Genomic DNA, 12030 nt, shown 5'->3' with positions numbered 1-12030 from the left:
ACAGATTCAAACCTGTTGCCACACAGGGAGTCTGTCGTCAAACCACTTCTTGTAATTAATGAAGTCATTTCCTTCTCGTTTGCCCTCTTAGCCTATGTTATGCAATGGGGCCATATGCTTCCAATCCATGGGAAACAGTCCAGAGCAAATAAGTACAAGAATTTACCAGAACCCCTAATTTTCCAAAACATAGATAAACATATCAGGGAGCAGACCACCCCCCCTCAGTGTGTTTATTTGAAGGTGATTCCTCAAATGTTGAATAGATGGATGATAGCAGGAAAGCACAGATAAAAAAATACACAGAGCTCATCTGAGGTTGAGCAGTAGGTGATGTTCCCTTCCTTAAAGTCTTAATCATGACTTTTAAATTTGAAGGCAGAGAGAAAATTGTATAAATTAGGGCTGTCTCTCTTTTTTTTGGTTTGTTTTTTTAGAGAGTGCTTCAATTTGCCCTGTGTGTGCGTGCGAGCTGTAGTACAGTAATGACAATAACACCACAGTTGATGTTGTGATGTTGTTGTTGCCCGGGACTACATTTCCACTCCGCTCTGTAATATTAGTCAGTGGTCTCGGAATGATGATGTCACCGTCCACAGAGTTTCCACAAGCAGAGGGCCTGTGGAGATGGGGCGAGTGGGTGTGTGTGAGTTTGTGACGTGAAGTCAGCCCGGCTGCGTTTGCACGGGGAAGAGGACCGTGTTGAACAGAACCGCAAAGGAGAGGTGCTGTTTTCATTGGTCTGGTCTTCAGGGACTCACCGTCTGGGTCAGTGTTATTTAAGTCAGCAGTGAACTCTGTAGCACACTTCTGTATACACACACACACACACACACACACACACACACACACACACACACACACAGACACACAAACACACTCTCTACAAAGTAAGTTAAAAGGTGCCAAAACATTTCAGAGGGAAAATGCTACAAACTGCAGATGTCCATTTTAGAGGAGACTCTATACTTACTCTCTGTCCTTTCATTGATGGTTATGTAAGAGATTTTTCCTCTCACCCTCATGGCAGGAGGGTGGAGAGAGAGGAAGACATGGAGAGATGAACTGCAAAAACAGTCAAGATTGAGATAAACCCTTGATGGGACCACATGTTGCTTTTATATTCTATAAACCACACCGTTTTGGGAAAACCCAGGCCTTTCCTCTGTCGGAAGTCCCATAAGGCCTCAGAATGTGCAAGATGGTGATTGATTAACTCCAGACCAAAATAACGCTACCATACATGGTCACACCATAGATCAGGTGCTGAGAATGCATTGCTATGTGAACTGTAATCCCACCTGAATAGAAAGTATTGCTGTGAAGTTGAGCCAAAGGGCCCTTCTGACTTGCCTCTACCTCTTTCCTATGATGCAAATAGTTGGAGAGCAGCACTAATCTCACTGCAGGGGAATTCATTAACAAAGTATTTCTGTCCAATAATCATGATGTTTAGAGGTCTGACTCACTGGCCCTAATGAGTTTTATGATCTGGAGAACAAAAATATCTGTGCCCTTTTTTGATACAGCTATTGTAAGAAAAAGCAACAATCTCAGATGTATTGAAATACCATCAAATTGGAGATGTTCCTATTCCAGTGGCTGAAATATCAGCCACAAATTCCTGATTTTGCAGGATTTAAGTGATATTATGAAATTTAAATCACACACTTCATGCACTCAGTATCCACTTTATGAGGTGGACCTTCCTGAATTTCAGTTACTGTTCGAATGAATGTTGAAATGGGCAAGACACGTAATTTAAAGTGAATTTGAACAACTGCTGGTGTGAGAAATGCTGATGCTTGCATCACAGAAATGACAACTTCTCTGATATTTTCATGCACTTCCCTTCAGTGACTAGAGTTTGCCAAGAATAGTGTGATTTAAAAAAAAAAAAAAAAAAGCCAGTCAGCAGCTTATGGGCAAAAACATCTTATTTATGAGAATAGTCAGAGGCTGCAAGTCTCTAAACAGCATCTTGTGTGTGTAAAATGGTAAATGGACTGCATTTCTATAGCGCTTTTCTAGTCTACTGACCACTCAAAGCGCTTTACAATGTTTTTTGCCTCACATTCACCCATTCACACGCTGACGGCAGAGGCTGCCATGCAAGGCGCCAGCTGTCCATCAGGAGCGGTGAGGGGTTCAGTGTGTGTGTGTGTGTGTGTGTGTGTGTGTGTGTGTGTGTGTGTGTGTGTGTGTGTGAGTGAACAGCCGTCAGGGTCTATCTTGTTGTTGTTGAAGACCCTGGATAGGAGGGAGTTCAGCTTTTAGGGCAACATAGGCCGAACCACCACTGAGCAGCACAGACCTCAGATGAATGTTCTCACCATGTAGGAGAACATTTTAGTTCTGGCGGTAGAGGCCTGGTCCTCGGGAGCAGCCAGGTTCTCAGCAGGAACCTCCTTCTCCTTCTCCTTCTTCTTGTTCTTGTTTTTTGAGAAGACTTCGCGGATCCACCTGAAGCAGCTCTTGGTCTTGCGAGCCTGCTTGGCGTCTTCCTTGCCTTCGGCTGGAGATTCTGTGGGAGCCTCAGCCGTGGCGATCTGGCTGAGGGTCTGGGAGGGCGTCTCAGAGGCGTCATCTGAAGTGTCGGTCAGGTGATGAGCCGGGCTCTGGCACAGGCTCAGAGGAAGACTAAGAAGCCGTTTTAAAAGCTCGTCTGCAAACATCTGCCTGAGGTCGCCGGGGTCATCCCTGGATGTGCCTGGGACTTCCAGTTCCGCTGTCTTCGGGAACACAGACTCGGAAATTGTTTGACTGGCCATCAGGAACATTTCCTGAGTCTGCAGGTTCTCGCCCTCAATCACAGAGCAGATTCTGTCAGTGAGCATCGCTGAAGAACAGCGAATAGCTCCACTGGACAGCAGCATCTGCAGCGTCTGTGGTGAGGACGCCTAGAGGGACGCCAAGAGGGACCAGGCAGTTTAGGCTGCCAGGTCCCTAATAACAACAAAATTGCTAGAAAATTTGGAAAAAACAAACAAACAGAAAAGAACCATATCATGAGTGGGTTAGGGTATTTAAAATTATTTCAATTACATATTTAAAATGAAATTACCACAAATGACAAAAATGTAAAAAAATGAAATGAAATAAAATGAAAAGCAAAAATGCCAGAAAATTCCTTCTTAAAATTAGAACAACAAAAAAATACAGTAATAGCAACAACACAAATTAGAGTGATAAAAGTGATAATTAACAATTAATTTGTTCAGACAGTGAAATAAAATCTTTCAGAGTAAAAGCCCACCCACAAGCTGCTGGTTTCCACATGTGTGACACTGTGCTGCTTTTTCTGAGTAAATATTTTGCCTTATGCATCATGAGTCTGTTTCATATACACACGTTCTACTCTGTAGATATGCTGCAGGTAGATTTCGTCATACACACTGTGCAGAGGTTCAGTGAACGGTCTATGATATGCTATAGATATATTTTAGTGGATTTTATTTTTTATTACTCTGATAGGATATGCAAAGGTTTTTCTTTTTTTTGATATTCTTTTAGTTTTTAATGTTTTTTCTGTAGACATATATTTCTCTCTCCAGGTGTTACCTCTCAATGTATATGGGCGTTTGGGCCTTGATGTGTACAAACCTCAAAGTAAAGCAGAAGACCATGTTGGCTTCCACTCCTGTCAGCTAGGAACAAGAAGATGAAGCTACATCATCCACCAAACTGGCATTGCTGAAAAAAAAGGAAAAATATCTCCCATCAAAAGAATCAGTATGAAATGGGAGGGACACTGTTTGCTGTAAATAGCATGACTCCATGAATCATCCTGTTTGGTATCAGCAGCACAGGCTGACAGTGCTGTTGATGGTGTGGAAACGTTTTCTTGGCACCCTTAGTACAAAACAGAATCATTTGAACACCTCAACCCAATCAAGCCTCTAGTGCGGTGGAATTAGACGTTCACAGATTGATGAAAAAAAAAAAAAAATCTACAAGAACTGTATATTCCATCAGTATTCCAAGTCAGCATGGATGAAGATGGCTGTGTGACGTGTCCAGCACCCGACTGAATTCAGACTGGTCTGAATACAGGAGGTCTTGTCTGGTTTTAGCTAGATGTAGCGAATAAAGTGGGTACCAAGCACTGGCTTTGTCTTGTAAAAGAAATGCACAATGATTGTTATCGTGTTGTATTGGGAAACCTTCCATATGTATGTATGTATGTATGCTCCTTACAGTGGTTAGTTCAGCCATAGTTCAACCTGATATTATTGTATAAACTTAACTATCAGATCAACATAACTATCAGCAGGGAAACTTTTTCTCTAGAGGTTTTGAAAGGTATGTAAGCACTGACATGTCACTTCCTCCACCTGTGTGTGTTTGGATCTACAAATGTCTGTTCCTGTCGGTGTTTGGTCACAGTCTGCAGTGAGTCAGATGAAGAACTGTGAGCACATCCCACATCCACAATAATGTGGAACACGTGAGAAGCTCCATCTATTCACCTTTAAATAAATAATTGGTTTGTGGTCAAAGCACAGTCTGTTACTCTGATGTCATCTGTTGGATGTCCTGAGGGGAGGATGAGCTGTCTAATAATAGTAGGTTAGCAATAAAGCAAAGCATTACACACATATGCACACATGAACATGCACATGCATGCACATGTGGACATCCACACATACACAATACCAACGTCACTGTCTCACATATGTCATGTATCAGCTATGCAAGGCTCTTCAGAGCTGGTTTGGGTAAGGAAGATTATCCCGAGTGGGTAGCTGCTGTCCTGTGTGATGTGTAATTACAAAGTCACACAATGTGGAGGCCAGGGATGGCTAAATGGTGTTAACCCCTTCAACTCTGATTTGCCCTCCAATTTCCTTTTAAGTAGCTTCAAAGTAAATACAAATATAAATAAATCAAACTTCAGAAAAGATGTTTTTTCTATATTGTATGACACTATCACATACACATTCTGAATCTGCTAGTTGTGCTTCTTTGAAGCTTCATGATGCTTATACTGAGTGAAATATTCAAAGCCAAGATGCCATTGTGATATGGCTGCAGCAATACATCATATAGAAAATACAGAAAATATCCGGATATCTTGTGCATCATTTTACCCACATTTCACTGTCATTGCATAGGAAACCTTGGGATATGAAGTAGAATTTAAAATAAAATTTATTTATTTATTTTAAGACATTGGACATACTGGAAGCTTTTTTCATAAAAGTGTCCTAGAATATATCCAGTACTTGCTACATGCCAGATGATGGCATGCCCACATATGGCAAAACATATGCCATGGCTGGCTAACATGTGCAGCGAGTATACCATAAGCCTACAATTAAAGGGCCTGGAGGTCCTTGTGATCTTTGTGCCTCAGTGTCCTTTCTACTCTTCTGGTAATTTTTGTAGCACAGCCCCAAATTTCAGTGCCTGGCACAGCTGAGTAATACACTCCAAGAAATATACTGAACTGTTCTGGGGTTATTACAGGACTGCTTTGTTTCCACGAGTGTACGGGTGTTTTTTAATATGCTTGTTACTGTAATTGCAGCAGTGGACCATTACATTTTGTATCTTTTGTGGTTTACCGGACAGGCTTTGAGGCAGGCAGAGCGTAACTCCTTACAGTTCTTCCTTAATGGGTTCTCCATGTAAAAAGTATTCTGCTCGGAAATGATTCTAACAGGTTCTGTCATTGTGCCCATCCACAGACTGTGAGTCATGGCATAGTCTAGTTATGATTTCTTTTCTCTGTATTGCCATACATGAACACTGCTGTTTTTGGTGTTGTTATATAGCCACAGCCAAATGAGCTTTGTAGTTTTCTGGAACTTTTATGTATTTGTGCACAGATGAGTGTGTGTGTGTGTGTGTGTGTGTGTGTGTGTGTGTGTGTGTGTGTGTCAGCCAGTATGCCTGAGAAGCAAAAGATGCAGTCCAGTAAACTGTTAACAGTCACATTCAAATAGCAAGCACTCTTGGTGTGGTTGTGGTGTCTGACTGTGGCACAGTTATAAGACCCTGGCATTTCCCTCTGAAAACACCACGATGGCAAATGGTCTGAGAAGGACTGGAAGTCAGTCTGCCATGTGGCCAAATTGAGACTCATTCAGACACAGACCAAAAAAGGTAGTGGAGAGGTAAATCAAGTGAGGGGGTGGTGAACTATGAAGCAAAGAAAAAGGAAAGGACAATGCCAGACAAGGTGGGAGTGGTATGCTCACCCACGTAAAATTATTCTTTGATGATACTAATGTGACGTAGCTGCTTCCATTTTTCCTCTGCCTCATCATTGTTTTGAACTTACAGGACCATTTAATCCAAAATACAAAAAAAAAAAAGAAGATATTTTCCCACTTACCCTTAGAACAATCTATCCATTCAGATTCTGGTTCTCAGTTTCGGTACGATTTGGTGAGGTTTCCAGTCTGTAATCAACCCTGTCTTCCTGCACCTCAGCGCAACAGGGCTGGATAGGTATTGTTTTGTGGAGCTTGAACCATCAAAAATCTCAACAGCATCAGCTCTTTCCAAAAATAATGATACTTGATATAATCCACAGTGATATGGGGGTGAAGAATTTCTCTGGGAACTATTTCCTGGCAAAGAACGCCGGCAAACAGAATCTATCCACCCCCAACAAGTACAAATTCAGGGCAGATACAGTTTGCTGTGTCATTGCTTCTGGAAGGAGCTATGACTGTGGAATTTTTCATGTCAATTCTTGACAGCCTGGGCTCCACAAACAAATATCCATCCAGCCTCATGGTGCTGGGGCTCCGGGGATGGGGTAACCGCAGCAGACGGGAAACGCCACCAAATCACACAAAACTATCTGGATGGGAAGCTTGTAATAGGGGAAAGTGGAAAGATTTTCCTTTTTTGTATTTTGGTTGAGCTGTTCATTTTACATGAACTTAAATGTCCTTCTCTCTGTTGGAGTATTTGTCTGTCTCTGCAGGAGAGATCCCGATACAGAGCCCCACCATTATCACCAACCTGCCACTACCTATCATCCCGTCCTGCTGGCCACTGGAAGAATAATTGTCTGGGTGTGGATGGTGAACCAAGCTTTACTCAGCAGAGGCAAGAGACATTGGCTGCTCATTTGTCACTGGCCATGCTCCCACCCTGCCCTGCCCCACTGTCTCACCCCCTAAGCCAACTCTCCCCAGGCTTACTGTGCCCACGTTGGCATGTCTTGGTACCGGGATGTGGATATCAGGTCTAGTTGTGGTGTCAAAACAAAATCTTACCTCAACTCTGTCTGCAAAGCCATGAAAAGGAAAGGAAGGCCCAGGAGAGTGAGATGGGGCCATCTGAGAAGGTTTGGGGTAGAAAAGAAATAGAAAATGAATGTGAAAGTGATTAAACTTACAATTACAATGACTGTTTGTGATTGGCACAACACTGTCACCACGTCATTTTCTCTCCAAACTTGATATTAGCCAATGCAATATCAATGCAATGTCCCCGCAAATGTAGTATTTTCTGCACGTGTTCTACAATACTGCTGGTATTTGTGTCATTTACAATGTCCTGAGTGGCAGACGCACATGACCACATGCAGCAGACCGACATACACGCCCACAGGTGGAGGAGAGTGAGAACAAACCAAACCTTGCAGACTGTGTTTGCTAAGGTGTCTGTGTACTGTATATGTGTGTGTGTGTGTGTGAGTTTGTGCACGTGTCTGCACATGTGTCTGTTTGTAGAGGTGTCTGACTGTGCGCATGCCGGGAGGGGGGGGGGGGCATGTGGTGGTCTGTGATGGTCTGACACATAGCATCCAGTGCCTGAGCGCTTTAATTATATCGGCACACAGGCTTCTGTCAGTGCAGTAGCACTTATTTATGCTGAGTAGACCTTCTCGGGTTCAGTGAAAAGCCAAGCCGTGGCTCTTAGACATGTATCATGAATGAGCGAAGTTATTATCTTAGCCGAAATGCTCAACACGTGGCAACACAAATTGTTTACAGAATCGATGAAAAGCCAGACTTACGGGACTTATAATGTCATTCCCAAAAACGACTCACTTCACCTGGGGCGGGGCAGGGGGCAGGTAGGCCTCCTCCTCCACAGCCTCAGGTGAACTGGCACAGCTAGGAAGTCTAGACGGGAATGAGTGAGTAATGGTGATGCTTACAGCGTGCAGTTTTAATATTTCCCTTCACTGCTTTGGAAAGAGTGTTTCTGTGGCTATATTCTCTGAAAGCTGAACAGGAATTGTGTTTGTGCGTGTGTTGATGGCACACACAATGGGTGATTTGGAACAAAGGATTGTTTCCTTGGCAAGAAAATAGTTTTGTCTTTAGGTCTTAAAAGCCGACATTGGCACAGAGGGGGAAAAAAGGGGTGGGACATTTAAAAAAGCACTAGGCAGAGGGAGAGTGAGACTGAAAAAAATGCATTTTGTTACTTGCAAGGGTCTTGTAAAAGCTACAGCCTGTTTTTCTCTTTGCGGCTGACACGGTCAAAGTCTGCTTTACATCAGTGATGTGGTCAAGACGTTTTAGGACGCAGGGAAGTGCTTGGGTTCCTTACCAGAGTGTTTCACGTTCTGTCTCACTGCGTGCTGTGGACAAGTTGGTCTGCTGAGGTCTAGTGAAAACAACCCATTGTTTAGCTGTCACCATATAAAATAGGAAGTGAAACAGATCATAATGGAAACAATTTACTCATAAAGGCTGAACATTTAAAGATGAGGAAAGAGTGTGAGTAAACCAGCTAGGGCAGTCACCCAAATTGACACATAGTTTGTTGTTTTGCCAAAACAGCTTTTTACTGCAGAGTGGAATCTATCTATTCAGTTTGCAGCGATGTCATCTCTGCGTGTTTTCTGAACACGTTTTGATCTGCCTTTTCAACTACCAAGCTGTCAGCATGCTTGTTTCTATCTACCTGAAGATGGGCTGTTTCACCTCTCCTGCAGGCTAGTGAAAGGCCTGGCCACTCAAAGCACCTCTTTGTCTTCTTCCTCCAGGAGCTTTTGAGGACAACTTGCTCAGTGAGAGAGGATGAGGCAGGTTGTGGTGAGGGGGGGCGCGCTCAAGTGCACGTCTCAGACACACACCAAAAGTCTGAGTAATAGGACTGACCAAGGTCAGGGCAGAATGATTCTCCACCAAGCTTCTTTTGGAGGTTACTGGAAGTCCGTTGGAAAAATGCCCCGTCTGTGCGAAATATCATCACCTTTCCACCGGCGACTTAATCAGGGATTCATTAACGTGATGAATTACAGCGTCTGTTTTATGAGACAATCAGTCTTGGTTGGAGTGACAGCAGGAAAAGGGACAGACCTTTTCACTTGGGCCCCAAATTCTGTGCATGTCTGCGAAGCTCATTTTGCAACACTAACAAAGCAGCTATTTTTTCATTCCAGCGAGTAAACAAGATGCAGACAGTCTCCTCCACGTCTCCCATTGCCCTTATTAGCGATGGGGACTGCTGGGGAATGAACCCCATACGGCCAATTCTTACTTCCCACTTAGACGGCATTCACCACGGCCAAACTGTGGCACATGTGTGAGAAAACACAACACTTGTACACAAGCATGCAGATGCACACACGCTATGGCCTTAGTGAATGCAGGTCAACACAAAAAGTTGGAGCTTATTTTTGCAGGCAAGTACATATATATGGAAGAAGACGCACCTTTCTTCTAATCTCTCTCTCTCTTTTTGGTGTCCGCACACACATCACACATCACACACGCACAAATAGAAACACACACTGCCTGTTAAGGGTATGTTTATTTACACCCGGTGACATGGTGTGAAAACACAGACAGGGTTTCCACATCCCTGTAGGAGAAGTGGTAAGAAAACCTCCCTTCCTGGAGATGGCTGTACATCTAATGTCAAGTCTGACTGGGGAATGCATAAACTGTGACTAAACTGAGGACAAACAGCAGTCTGCGGAGGTGGAGGGCCGGGGTCAGTATGTACAAAGCTGCACAGTAGGAGTGTTGCTCTTGGATCAAGACCCTAAAATAAAAGGCCACAGAGGTAGGCCAGGTGGGAGAGAACTTCCTCATATGTAGTGTTGCGTTACAGCGCTGCAACACTGAGCAAGTCAAGATTGCACAAGTGGTGCAGACTAAAGACAAGAAAAGTGAATCAGTGTCGGTCATATAAGTAAAGAGTGAAAGAGAGAAAAAGGCGAAAATGTGCTGTTCACAAATATGTTGAGTTTATTCACTCTCCTTCTGGGACTCTAAAACTGAAGTTACCTCATCACAAGGGTGTGTGTGTGTGTGTGTGTGTGTGTGTGTGTGTGTGTGCAGCTCAACATGTAATTCAGTCAATAAAGCACCACCAACTTCAGCTGTCAAGTCAACCACTCGCTGCCAGTCTCCAAGCAGACACGCCTATTCTGGTTTCCACGGTAACTCTATACTGTAGCACAGTGTTGTGGAATCTTTGGGAAATGCTTCGTCAGAATGCTTCACTCAGCGCAGGGCGCCTGCCTTTAGCGACCTCTAGCCCCCATCGTGACCAAACCAGCAAACGTTCTTCACACTCTGCAGAAAGACGACTGATTCAGACTTGAGCGATGACGAGGACCGGTGAGAATGCTGACACCCTCAAATTATGTTGCTCAACCATTTTTATACCCACCCTGTGGCATTGGGTCAAGCTCAAACTTCTGCATCACGGTGCGTTTTCCATGTCATATATGAGTGAGCCATTCCTGTCTTCATATTTTACTGAACACTGAGTAGGCTTTGACTGGATACAGTGCAAAATCATGCCTCTTGTGTACAGATCCCCAGGCAGTGAGCGAGAGGCGAGCAGCCAGACATGGGTGTGACAGCCTGTCATGGTCTCACTGCTGCTCATCCAGCTCTCCACCTCTCTGGTGCACAAACTTGCAGCCTCACCGACATACCCTCCAACTTTTTACCTCTCCGCCTCCTCTCTCTCTCCTTTTGAACCCCCTCAACTCTCCCTCTGTTTCTCCCTCGCCCCACTTTGTCGTCTCTCTATCACTTCATTCTAACACCTGCCCCTCCCACATGCACCCCACCCCAGGGCTCGTTTACTCTTTACAATCCGCAGGCCTTCATCCCTCTCATCCAGCTGTGGCCATCTGGCTCTCACTATCCAAACCATCCACAGTTTGGTGAAGCAGGGGTGGGAAACCGCAGATTAAAAACAAGCACTCCCAAAGCTCTGCATGTGCTAACTAAAGTTAGAAACGTGCGTGTGTGTGTGTGTGTTTGCAGCAAGGGCCGAAATGGGGTGAACAATGGACATTTCCAAGGTATAACAGACTTCCCTGTTGGTTGCTCTGTTCACACCCGATTTAATGGACTGTGCAGTTTCTCTTAATCTCTGCATGCAGGCCTCCAAATGCAAATCATTCACACAATGGGCCCAGTGTGAAAGCAACCACAGTGGAGACAAATAACCGAGGCGATATGGATTATATATATAGTGAGAGGGATAAAGAGAGAGATGAAGCGAATCACTTTGATACAACCCAGGCTGACTTCCAGAGGCTTACAGAGAGACAGGCCGTAAATTTGATAGAGCCTCAGAATGTGACCTGGCTGCCCAGGAAATTAGCTCATGCTCAAATACTCGAGGGGACGCACCAGTCTAGCACGGAGTCAACGTCCCTTTGTTTGCAAATGTCTCTTTGTTTACACCAGCTCCTTCCGTGTAGTGCGCACAAGTGTACATTGTTGTGCAACATATATTAACATGTAAGAAATGCTATTTTTTTTAAACAGCTACTTTGCGACCCTGCAACATGAAACTGCCCTGTGTTATGACTCCCCACAACTTGGCGCTGTTTCACAAGTGGAAAGTATGTGGAGACTTCATCGACATGTGAGACACTGTGGTGACTCAGTTTCTGCTAAAAAACAAGGATCATGTCTTCACTGTTTTCTTCCTCAGTTTCCCCCAGAACTGACGGCTGCTTCTTGGCCCCCTTTAGCCCTCCGTCCCATCTTGTTCCACAACAAGACCAGAGCCTCACATACAGAAGCCACACTGCAGACCAGACCCATGATGAGTAAGGCTGACAGAGCCGTGGAGCTG

This window comes from Myripristis murdjan, chromosome 3 (assembly GCF_902150065.1).
Source record: "Myripristis murdjan chromosome 3, fMyrMur1.1, whole genome shotgun sequence".
NCBI classification, from domain to species: domain Eukaryota; kingdom Metazoa; phylum Chordata; class Actinopteri; order Holocentriformes; family Holocentridae; genus Myripristis; species Myripristis murdjan.
This window is presented reverse-complemented; position numbering follows the sequence as displayed.